General features: G+C 40.3%; 1 protein-coding gene across 3 annotated transcripts in view; it reads left to right on the forward strand.

Moving 5' to 3' along the window:
- Positions 1-1,134: 1,134 nt before the first annotated feature.
- xpnpep2 (X-prolyl aminopeptidase (aminopeptidase P) 2, membrane-bound) overlaps positions 1,135-13,380 on the forward strand; it is a 100,771-nt gene continuing 88,525 nt past the window's right edge. For all 3 annotated transcript variants that reach the window (XM_088373823.1, XM_088373805.1, XM_088373814.1), the window contains exon 1: positions 1,135-1,341. The gene's annotated coding sequence lies outside the window, so the exon portion shown is untranslated. The remainder of the gene's footprint in view (positions 1,342-13,380) is intronic.

Raw genomic sequence — 13,380 nt, forward strand, 5'->3', positions numbered from 1 at the left:
GGAAATAAATACAAAAATAAATATAAATATTCAATTGAATATCGATTTATTTTTTTATATATTTTTGATTTTTTTAAAAATTTGTTTATACTTTTATTTATTTTTTAAATTTGACACATTTGGTCCTTCAGACATGGTATATTTATTTGACACTAAATTAGAGATCACTTTTTTGCCAATGAGAGCTACCTCTTGTGTAATAAGTGCACAAAACTTACAATAGCGCTTCAAGTGATATAACAAATTAAATTGCCTTTAATAATAGTGTGTTACTCAATTACCTTTATTGTCAAACACTGATTGTTAATGATGCCTCACATTTAATTATACTACATAGTAAACTTTTTTCCCATTAATCCATGGAGCCGAGATCTGAAGAGATATAAACTCTCTGAAAACTGTCAAACTGGGGAAAAGAAATACGAAAATGTTGGTGACAGACTTGAAGTAGAAAGATCATGTAACAGAGGTGCCACAAATCACGACTCATTCATTGTTTGGAAAAGCAAACATTCAACCAGCAGGGGAAGACATTGTACAACATAAAGACGCTCAGCCATCCAAAACGGCAGCCAACTGAACAACTTGCACAGAGGTGATTTCAATGGACGAGGGCAAATAAAAATGGAAGAAATAAAGAAAAGTCAAATACAACCGGGGAGCAGAAAACTGAGGCAACCACAACACTGAGACAATACATCTTGTCCTTAGTGTAGAAAATACAACTAAAACGTACATACAGTGGGAGCGAAAGTACCAATCAGTTTAAGAAAACCCTTACCTGCAATATTAAAATTCGTATAAATGTTGTTCCCCATGCAATGCCGCTGAATCAAAACAAGACCTAGTCTGGCATAAAAATGTACTGCAACCTGCAGGATGTAACTCTTGTGTCTAACACAGATTCGGACAACACTCATGCAGTATGAGGTTTATTCTTTTATATTTCATACCAGGGGTGTCAAACTCATTTTTGTCGCAGGCCGCATCATAGTCATAGTTTCCTCTGGAGGCTTATTATGACTGTCAAACCAAATAAATGGAAGAACGTCTAATATTATATACAGCAGGCGTGCCTAAGTTTGGCCCTCAAGTGCCCCTATCCGGCCTGTTTTAGGCGGAACCCTAGTACAGCACACCTGACCTGATTCAAACGATCAGCATCTCAGTAAGATTTGAAAAAGCCTGAAAACCATCCTGATGATTTGAAGCAGATGTGCTGCAGCATGGATATATCGAAATAAGGCTGGATAGGGGCTCTTGAGGACCAGACTTGGATGCCCCGGATATACAGTACAGCCTACGCAACACACTGATGAATAACTACTTCTGAAATCAGAGGTTAGTAAAAACTGTTCATTTAAAAAAAAAGAATTGTAATAAACCTTGCTAGCAACATCTCTATTAGTGAAGACAACTTGTAATTTTAGTATTGACACATCAAAATTGTCTTGGATGGCCAAATATAACAGTACAGATTAAATTTGACCCATGGGCCAGAATTTGACACTCCTGCTTTATACTAGTATATTTTTACACTTCTTTTGGATTGTCAATTATTTCTCATTGTTTAGCTTATTTCTATTGCCCAAGGTGGCTGCTTATCATGAATAACTTGAAAAGAATGAATGTAGTTTGAAACCTGCTAGACTAGCGCAAGTATCAAAACTTCCCAGATTTTAGGAGTCAAGTGAGACCAAGCACCAAGTACTGCCTTATAGTAGTTGCATGTTGCTAGCAGAATAGATTGCAGGAAGTAGCTCTATGAAGGCAACCGTGGTTCTTATCAGATATTTCCTAAGTTGTGAGCAGAAGAGAGTAGCTTTACCTGATGGGAAGTATTTTGAAATGATATCTCAACTGAGATACAAGCTATGTATGTAGATGGGGCGCTTCAGTCTGCAAAACCTTTCATTTCAAAGTTAATATCATGAGATGAATTAGAAATGATAGGTTTGTGTTTTGCAGTTTTTGCTTTATTGATTGCTATTCAATTAGCGGCCCACGGGCCACATGCGGCTTAGAACCAACCCTGGAGTGGCCAAGCTTGTGGCCCAGCCTGCCTGACTTGAATTGCATTCAAGGGATGCAGAAGGTATCTCAGTTTGCAAGATTTAAAAAATTCAAACATGTTTCATACCGTGACTACAAATCTCACATTGCCTCACCACATTGGTGATGGTAGTAAAACAGTAGTGGCAATATACTGGGGGGAAAAAAAACATTTAAAAACTTGACAATTAAAAAAAAACTTGTGTGTGCTGGCTTGTGTAGAATTTCATATTAAGTATCAACTTCCTAAAAAAGATATTTCTCCTCAGTCTTAAACAAATCCAGCATCATGTTCATCCACTCACTCCATGTGTGTGTATGTATGTGTGTGAAAGTGAGTAATTACAGCAATCTCACAAGTTGAGCAATTAGCCGTGGCGGCCAGATGGCGATCATGCAGCTGTGCAGGTCGTCTTTCAGTGAGATCATGTGAGGAGAGGAAGACTCAGTCCCTTCTCGCTGTCTGATGACAGCTAGCCTACCAACCTGGCAACCTCATTTCCTGACAAACACATACAGACTCTTCCATTGCCTTTGGCATGGCGGTTGGTGACTACACGTTGGTGTGTGTGCACATAACACGTGTGCAACCCATTTGGGGACTTCTTTATTATATACAGTTGTGCACCAGGGGGCTGATTCCATCACAGTGTTTGTTTGGCCATGCAGGACGATACAGACCTGAGGCATCCATCACACAAGAGACCATCCAGAGCCGAGAGGTGGTCCTTGAGATGCACGCCACACTAATGAGAACCAAACTGCTTTGTTTAAGCGACTATGGGTTGACTACTGATGGACGTGAAGGTCTGCTAAAGTCGCCGTCTGTTTCAAAGTCTGCTTGATTTCCTGGCCTCCCCTTCACATAAGGGTTTATTTCCATTCTTTTATGAGAGGAAGTGAAAAAACTTAAGAGAGGACATCAAGCATGAAAAATCCCAAAGTCCTTAACATCTCCTGTTGAAAGAGAGCGCAGAGTCAACATGCCAGTTAGCGGGAAGTCATTCATTGTCTTCGCTCTGCTGTCTCTCAACTGTTGTTAACTCCCTCACAGCCACACATGGACATTTTTTTTTCATGATTAAGTCAGGTTTAAAGTCTGGTGGCAGAAGCAAAGAATGAGATGTAAGGCTATTTTGGGACACTTTTGCCATTGGCATCAGGACTCAAACAGTAGGTCTATGTCAAGATGATTTAGTTCAGCATTTTTATCTTTAGAATCTGAATACCTGCAGCATAAAAAATAATTTGAAATGGCAACTAAGACTTGAGAGGAAAACATCTCAGTCATGAATGTCTTGTGGCATAGCATCTCATATATGGATGGGCTTTATAATGATATTTATTTTGTTAGTTTATCCTCGCTGTGTATGTTATTGACCAATTCAGTAGGTTTGAACAAATATTGGAAGGCCATATTAAATGAGCTAACAGTGATACCCGATTGTAGATGCGCTGTGTAAGCCAGTTCTTTGTATCCGAAATGTGAAATGATCCCAAACTTTGGACATTATCTGTCTTTTACACACTCTTTCTCCTGGCCCGCTGCCATGCGCAGGCTCATTTCTAATCGGAGTAGTGCACAAGGCCCAGTGTAAGCACGCCCCTAAGGATATTTGAATGTACTTTATGGGGGGAGCGCAAAAAACAAAAAATCCACAGATGGAGTTCTGGATGAGGCAGCAGGACGGGTTTGGGTTAAACTGGAAGGTTAAAGCTTATTAATTTGCTCATATTACCCACATTATACAGTGTTTATACAAAGTGTCTCCACACGCAATGACCTTCATTACCATCCTCCCCTTGAGAGGCTCAGGTGTTAAAAAAAGGCTTGTAGAACTCGTCGAGGCCTTGCTTGATTGATAATGTCACATACATCTTGGTATAATTAGATGAGAATATATTAGGACACTGTGGTCCAATTGTTAAGGATGAACTGGAGATGGTTGCTCATCATGATGTCTGGAGGTTTTCCATTTCAACATAAACATCGGGTCAAGACACGTCACTGATGCGTTGGTCCTACGTGATTAATGCTGATCACATCGTGACCTCACCTACCGTTCTAATTACAATTAAATATCAGTCAGAAACCATGACATTAAAAAAAGGGTAACCCCATCTCAGCTGAAATGAAAACAGAGGCTCCCTTGGGGTGTGTCATGGAGGGCTTTGCTCTGTTTAAAAGTGTCCATTAGAATTATGAGCGATGTAAAGATGGTGGTGTGATTTCATTTAGATTATAATTAACTTTACTTTGTGATACAAATTCTTTCCGTGTGACGAACTCTTCCACTGCACATGATCTGGAATTGTATGTTTATCGACGGTGCCATTTACAGTACTTTTGATTTTTTTTTTTTTTTTTTTAAATAGTGGTTTGCAGTCTTGTGTTTAATATATGGCATAGGTTTTCTAATGTAAAAGACAGAGCTCAACTTCACAGCAAGCAGCAGTTATAGGCAACTGGTGCTCAATTGATCAAAAAAGAGACTTCAAGATTTTTATTGCCACTCCCAGGAGAGGTTAAATTAAATACAAAGGAAAGAGAATTACCCATGGATGTAAAACAAGAGTCAAGAGGCATAGCTTTGCTTTAAGGAAGTCATAATGAATAATCTACATCCTCTATGGCTAATATTACTGCATCTTACTAGATCACCGTAGTAACCAAAGAATGAGTACAGTGGAACCTCAGAGTTTGAACGACTTGCAATTTGGTAAAATCGAGTTTCGACCAGAAAAAAATCTGTGGGAAAAACATCTCTGCGTTCGACCTAATTCTTGGAACCTGAACGCATGTTAGCTGAGGCAGGCCAAGCGATGCCAAACGCACACGTGACGGAAGTGAGACAATTTTGAGTTGGTGTCAACACTCACCCGGCGGGGCTCCATTCACTGATACCAGCAGCACACCGCAAAAAGAAAGTCAAATATATATTTTTTAAATACTTTACAGGGTGTACATGTTTTTACATAAATAGACATTTACATGGCGGTATGGAACGGATTGAACTCATTTACATTAGTATCTATGGGAAAAATTTTTTTGGAGGTTGAACAAATCGGACTTGGAACACTGTACAAGAATGAAATATTCGTCATATTTTCTGCATAACAATATCATTTTGCTGTCGCCAACCTTTTTGTTTCATATCAAGACATATTTCTTTTTTGTTATTCGGGTCATTGCTGTTGTAGAAGTTTACTGGATTATGCAGTTGTTCCTAATGAAGTGTCCAGTGAGTGGAAATGAAACCTTGAGGATCAGTCAAGGATGTTTAGCGCAAAGGTGATTATAACGGGAATTTCTTAACCTCCTGTGTTGTTCCGTCTTATCGTGTTGACATCACTATTGACATGTTTTCTTCAGACAAAGGCTTTACATCATTGCAAAACTAACAGGAAACATCTTCAACATGTGATGCCTTTTCCTGGAAGATACTCCTTCCATCCTTCAATTGAACTTTTTTTAACCATCTGCCAAGCTGGTATGTGGAATGCAATCATTTAGTACGCATTTCCTCAATGACCTGGACCGTTTGACCGAATGCTGGACCCACACTGTCCGTGCCAGGCTTGAGAGCCTCTAAGCCCCTCATTAGAATGGGTGCTGGGCGTCTGCCAGCATTTGTCCGAGCTTTCCTGTTAAAATCATCCCCTCCCACTCATTTTTTACCCACATTTGTAGCTTCACCACACTTCAAAACAAAGTGTCTGAAAGTAAGTGACAGAAAGACGCTCTGATGGCGCCAACTCTCTTTTTTATATCCATCGGTCCTTTTCTTTATTTCCTGGATGTTTTGTCATCCGTGATTAAAACGGTGAATACTAAGTAGAAGCCTGGTGGAAACAGTGCTTGTTTATTCTCCTCGTGTCTGCACAGCAGACCTTAATGACCCCCGAGGTACCATTACTGGACGCCTTATCAGCCGTGAAAGCATCTCAGATACTGCCAGCATCTTCTTCTCACTGTAAATGTGCGCCACATTACAGTTCGCAATAGGAGTATAATCACTGGGTTGTTCGTATGTGAGCAACAGGTAGCTCTTATCTGAAGACGTTTATGTTGCACTCATCCTGCGATTTAAAAGCCGCTGCTATTGCCGCTGCAATAAATCTCCAGTGTTATGAATAATGGGGTGTAATGAGAATTGAGTGCATGCAATGCTACAGGGTCACATTTTTTTCACTTCACAGTGCTTTTTTAGCTAGATAGTAATGGATATAAAAAGTCTACACACCCTTTTACAAAAGTCATTTTTCTATGATATGAAAAACTGAGACCAAGATAAATCATTAAAAAAAAGGCCTACTTTGGTGTAAATTGTGACCCGTATGACAACACGAAGAAAAAATCATTTTTTTTAAAAGCATAAGTAAAAGTGAAAACAACTGAGGTAATTTGGTTGCATAAATGTACACACCCTCTTATTACGGGGGATGTGACTGTTGTTCAGAATTAATCGTATTCAAACTCATGTTTAATGGGGGTCTGCACACACCGGGCACCATTTCAACTGTCTCTGATTTAACACCAGATAAAGTTCAGCTGTTAGAAGGCTTTTCCCAACATTTTTTACCTTCACATAAAGCAGTTCAGAAAATGGTTGAATGGATGGCTTACAGCACAAGCCACCTTCCACAGAGAGCTTCTGTAGCATCTGAGGGATCTGGCAAGTGGGTGCTAAATCCAATTCAATTTAAATGTGATTGGTTAGTTCTGACCACAGCCAAATCCCACTTATAAGAGAGAGGACACACTAGTGTAACAGTAAACACTAAGTGACGTGTTTTACCAAAACTATTTACTTTGGTCTCATCTTCTCACAGAGCATTCTCCTAGAAAAAAAACCTTAACGAGTAATTATTTGAGGAGGAATAGTAATAGTATAAGATTATTGTTTTTTGTGTGTGTAATTTGGTCCAAACTGTTTCTAAATGAATACAATTGTATGCTACTCATAAAACACTATTGACAAGGGTAACAACCTGTTAACCCTTGTAAAGCTTTATTTTCTTCTTTTTTTACTGATAGTCCTTTAAAATAGCACAGATTAACTTCAATTTAGCAATGACGGAAACCCGGTTAAAACAACGACTGAGTGACAAACTGATGACCAATGGATTGGCGTGCGAGTCATTGGTGAATGACTAATGACCGACTGGCAAAGTTTACTACTACGCCCACCACCAAAATAAACGTGTGAATGCCAAAGAATCTGTAATTGCAACAACTTTCTGGCACAAGTTGTGCATTATCTGACCATAGCACAGGGGTGCCACTGTTTGATACAATACGTACCTAAGTTGCAAGAGTCCATATGTTCAAATGAACTCCTCTTTCATTTTTTTTGTAGCTAAGCCCTTTTTGGCTGTGGTTTCAAGCATCTGAATGCAATTTGGATTTAACCTGAATAAATCAAATGTTCCTAGAGATCCTCAGCATGATTTCTTTTGTGGATTTGGGACTTATTTGCGAGCCACTGGGCTTCAGGCTTTATCCTTGCTATAAAACTATGCAAGGAGTGGTGTGATTAATGGCCAGTGATCCCTCTTGCATTTATCTTTGTGAGATTTGAACTTTCCTTAGCTATTAATGAGCTCTGCGGCTTGTTAGCACTACTGTAAAGAGGATGGTAATGTATCAAATGAGATTAACACACAGCCAGTGAACTTGCAGTTATGTGTGTAATCGCTTGAATGTCTGGTACTGTACTGGGTGGCTTGTTTAATTGTTCTGACGTGAAATATGGTTGACTTGAGAGGAAACCTGAAGTTTGATTTCTTTGTGCCAAAACGCTGAATAATGAACATTGAAGAGAAGATCTAAAAGATTTCATCATCTCAGCAATGTTCTACGCACAGCATTAATCTGTCTAATGAGATTTAGTGCAAGTGCTGTGCCAGAAAATGAACCCTTTTCAAAGACAGAGAGTAAAAGAGTGTTTATAAAAACGTACTTTTTTAGCTTTTTTTATAAAACAATGGACTATTCCAAAGACCTTTGCGTGCTATTGCTAGTGACCTTAGCACTAAGTTATTCTGTGCCCCCCATCACGAGTTACTTGACAAGTGAGAAAAATGCGCATTAACCCTTCAAAGGTGCTCGGTGACACCGAGTGGCCCGAGGCAGCACTGTGGCACCTCCTGCTTCTTGAAGCCGGACAACTTGATTTCAATGCGCACACTTTCAAAGGCCAGTCATGGATCAGCGCCTCCGCCGCGCCATGGCCTTTTCATGCCTTTAGTTAGCCTTGACGGTTCCCGTGGAAAAGCGTGGCGAAAGCTTGGGGGCGGTGGGGGGCGGGAAAAAAAACTGACAAACAGCAACAAACAAAAGAAATTGTGAGGGTCCCTTTGGAGAACATTTAGTGTCGGACTGAACGTTTTCACCATGACTTCACTTGACGCTTTGCTTGTGCAGAAGGGAAACCATTTCAAACAATGAATGTAGTGAACACAGCATGCCATTAATATCACATGTGGAGGAAGGCCTTTGCTCCGATGGCAGCTCAGGTCTATCAATTATGACACCCAAGCCGCTTGTATCAGTCCAAACATCTTCAGCAAGTGGCGAGGGAATGCGATTGAAGGCCCCAGGTAACGCAATCCAAGGTCAGCCTGTCGCCTAAACGTAGGTATCGCCAAAATAATCGTGTGCCTTCGGGTTCACCTAGGCAAATAAACACTCGTCCTTGGCGAGCACTGAGGTCGTTTATTAAAAATGTCGGCCTGTGACAAGCAGGCCGCTGTTAAGAAAGCAAATAAATACAAGAGGACGGGAGGTGGAATGGAGGAAGAAAATAAGAAGAGTAAAAATATACAAAGGAAAGTATCTCCTAACAAATTATACATTGTGGGGGCCTCCCTTGAGGCAGGGCTGGCGCACCAAAGGGGAAGAAGGAAGTGGGCATCCCTTTGTTTTTTACAACAGCTCCGCCCCCAAGACACCCTTAGTGTGGCAGTATCATTCTTTCAACTGGAGAATGCAATTTCTGTTGACGTTTGCTTGACAATGCATGAAATACTGGGGAATAAGTTGAATTGTTCAAATGTCGAATGAGGCATAAAATTGTAATGGTGTGAATCGCTCAAAAGATGTGGAAGGAGTTGGTCAAATGTAAACTAGTTGTTAATTTGGGAATTTTATAGAGATAATATGAGAATTTTAGGACAAGGTTAAAAGTAGTTCCACTTAGGGCTGCTTGATTATGAAAAAAATATCAATCACAATGATTTTGGTAATAATTGAAATCACGATTATTCAAACGACCATTTATTTTGGGTATAAAGAAAATAAGAAAATTTGAACGTAAAAACTATCAAAAATTCTACTATGGTATAAATATTTGGAAGTTTGAATGGTGTGGATTTGTGGAAATATTATGGAAAGATAAAAAACATCTCATTCATTTATTTTCTTGAGGAAAATTTGGATTTGTGGGGGAAACCTACTATGTAAACTGTTTTATAAGGCATAAAATTGCAGATGGCGTCAGTGTGGAACCTCCAAAGTGCCTCCGTCATATCATCACTGTAGCTGTTTCTCCCCCTTACCCACCCAGGCCATACATCTTATATCTACAGTCCCACTTGGCCGCTATAACCGAGAGGCTGCTGACAGCCATGACCTCACATTTACCCCGTCATTCCCTCAGTGTTCAATCCCAAAGCAGGTGCCAGGACCCGCCCACAGCTGCTGCCCCATTGGTGTCCCCAGACTACAAGTGCTGATAAAAACTCTCTGGCTTTGTAGAGTCGGGAGCGAGGTTCTACCATGAAGAAAACAGGTTTCGCTCAGTGTGGTCAATTACAATGGAGCCACCTTTTGAAACTCTTCCCAGGTCATTCTAGCCATAACATTTGACTGGCCGACAGATTTAGGTGTTCACCCCCAGAATTACATTGACTAGGAATTAAGTTACCTGGACCGCTACCTGACTGAGCCATTTAAATTCTAGGTCCAGGGAAACTGTTCTCTAGATATCGAGCCATAAGAAAATACAAAATTCCCAATGCGCATTTTTAATCATATTTTCACCACGGTGCATGGCTGGGTGCCCAGTCCTGTTCTGTTAACTCATCAACAATCAACTTATACCTCTCCCCTTTTTTTTTTCACAAGGTAGAAAGTAATAAAAGTTTTTCTCATCTGCGCCTGAGTGTTCACAGGGGTGGAAGTTGTTAGAATTCAATAGCGAGCCTAAGCAAGATGGATGCGGGCCTTACAGTATTTATTCAAAGTGTAGATAGTTTAGTGTCAGCTTGGGGCTTACATACATCCAGCTATTTACCGCAGTGGATTCTTGGCAGAAGGTGTTTCGTGGTTCTTGGCCACCAGTGAATTTAAATCTCACATTGACTTCCATCTTGTCAGTAAATAAATTGACTGTTCTCTACTTTCACCCAATGTATTAGAGGTTGTCATCATCAAGTGGAGAAAATATGGCACAACAGTGATGTTACTAATAGGTAAACATCCCTCCAAAATTGATGAAAAGAAAGCTGGCCAGGGAGGCTGCCAAGAGGCCGACAGCAACATGGAAGAAGCTGCAGGATTTTCAGTACTGACTTTTTAGTGACAACAAACTCCCATTTTCGTCACAATCTGTGCTATGTGGTTGGGTGGCGAGATGGACTCATTGTCTTGAAAAGTAAACAAACAACTTGCAATCTCCCAATGGCAAAAGGGAAAGTGTTTTATGGTCCGATGACACCAAGTCATCCAGAATTTTTAGTCCAGAATTTTTAGTCCAGAATTCCAAAAGGCATGTTTGATTCAAACACATCACCAAAAAACACCATAGCTACAGTGAAGCATGGCGGTGGCATCATGATTTTTTTCTTCAGCTGGAACAGGGGCCTAAGACAAGGTGGAGGGTATTATGAATAATTCCAAATACTGACTACTTAAACACTTAAATCATTAGGAAGGTCATGCACTCAGTAATGCTTCCTCTCTCATAAAACGGAGCTACTTGAAAGCCCCTATTAGCATCTATTGACTTATTTGAGCTTGTGACCCATTTATTTTCCTGCTGTGCTCAGAGCCAAGAGTTCTGCAGGACTTCCAAGCACTCCAAATTTTGGCTCAGACTTTATTTTGGAAAAAATAAAAATCACGTGTCATTGTTTAGGTCGGCCGTAGAAGCCTGGAGGACCGGCCGCTTTAGAATTTGCTGCAAACGACCTAAACATTTTCTCCTCCATAGTCAGTCATTCACTCCCAACCCCCAGATGCATTGAGAATTTGCGCCTGCTTCCTGTCAAACTGATGTGACGGGCAAGTAAAAACATTTTCCAAGTCTGTAATTTTTTCAAATTATATTATATAATAATTAAATTTTCAATGTAAGCTCTGGATGAATTCACCTATACACTTTTGAAATGGATTCCATTTTGCGTTAGCCATTTATAATATCATTATCCAGACTTGGTACTTTAAGTGTGTTTTCACAGTGGAAGAGACTGTGAGCAGCAGCACCATGTAATTTCTCGAAGTCAGTCAGCTGACAAAAATAATGTCTTGAATGAAAAGTGTATTCTGAGCTACTATATTTTATTAACAACTATGACATTGCTACACCCGTCTGTCTCTGTCTGTCTCTGTCTATTGGTGAGAGAAGTGAGAAGTATATTGCTGTATAATTAATATATATTCCTTAGTTGATTTTAGAATCAATTTTGCGATTGATTATTCCATCAAATCACAGAGCAAACCCCATCCACCACCACATTCCTTCCCCACCAAAGATGAATAGTGTAGTCACTAAGCTAGACTATGAGGACAGTCTCATACGCTATTTTGCCAGTTTCTTTTGTCCTTTACAGCGAAAGGATAGACATCATCATAAAGATTCACTTGAACTCATGAGAACCTGTCAATACAGCATCAAGTCCCTTGAGGCCTCCCTTAAGTGAGCATTCAACGGAAGGTGGAGCGTTCCGCCATGTTTGCGTCCAAGTAGAACTCCATACACGGCTACCTTGTGCCGCTTCGCCGGAGGAGCTGTCATCCTGGCCGATGTTTTACAGCTTACTTTGCAGACAAAACACCTCCGCGGCAAATCCCCTCAACGACATCTGCTGCCAATTTAGCTGAAGCATTCCTGCAGCCTGCTTAATATTCACAGGGGTTAAGATCTGCCTGGATGAGAATGGTGGTGGTGGCGGCGGAGGGGGGATCCCGGGGTCCGAGCGGCCAGACAGGGTGAAAAATGAGGGGTTAGCAAAGAGTGATCTGGAGCAGGGGCGGCTTGAGGCAGAGACTAATTTGCTGGGATAATAATAGTGTTCATGGCAGGCCAGACTGTGCAACCACACAGGAAGTTTACAACATGGCCTCACCTAATCAAAACGCATTTAATCATCATGCAAGGAGAGTTCTGGGGTTGAAGACTCATTTTTGGAAAACGACAGAATGGCCAACCTGAACCCCTTAACAATTGAGAATGTTTGAATGGATTTTAATACAAATGTAAAGGTGCAACTGCTCCTGCATTTACGTACTTGTAGCCTTGAGCATTTGTCTAATTATTTTCATATGAAGCATTAAACTGCCTGTAAACCTGGATGCATTTTGACATCAATAGGGAAGAAACACTATTTTTAAGGAGCACATGTGTGCATTTAAGTGGGAATAACAAGCTAATGAATTGATAATTAAACCAAAGCCCTTTTTAATAGGTTCCCACAATGCCCTCATGGATTGTTGAGAAACACTAGATCCTAGGTTAACAACAAAGGAAGCACATTTGTTTGCAGGCGCGTTTATGAGAAATGTATTGTATAGCACATGGCGTGTTTGTTTAACCCAGAAGAAAATAAAATACCTAAACTCACCAAATCTCTAAAGACAGATATGGTTATATTGGTTTTCTACAGGATGCTCTTCTCAATCGTGGGAAAATAAATCCCCAAACGTCAATAACTAGCAATTCATAAAAAAACAAATTGAGTTCGTCTAACTTATACATTTTATATAAACAATTGGTATATATTTGACACGATGCATCCTTATTCCTACACGACCTGACGCTTTTTGAGCAATTGACCCATTCTCTTGGCAATTCTCCTGAGAGAAATGCTTCTACCGCACCCTGTTTCCATGGCGACCGCATAAACGTGTGAAATAATACATGGCTATCATTTATATATAACCCATGTGCGTTGTGTGCCAGGTGACAAGTCGCGTCATAATTGATATTCATGCCAAGTCCTGTTCTTTATTGTGTTGTGTGCGTAAAAATAGGAAGAAAAGCCGATGTCTACCAAAGCAACAATATACAAGTGTGCTAATTTCATCCGAGTACCCCACAGATCAAG

Source organism: Syngnathus floridae, chromosome 1 (assembly GCF_059516105.1).
Source record: "Syngnathus floridae isolate MCC-2025c chromosome 1, RoL_Sflo_1.0, whole genome shotgun sequence".
NCBI classification, from domain to species: Eukaryota; Metazoa; Chordata; class Actinopteri; order Syngnathiformes; family Syngnathidae; genus Syngnathus; species Syngnathus floridae.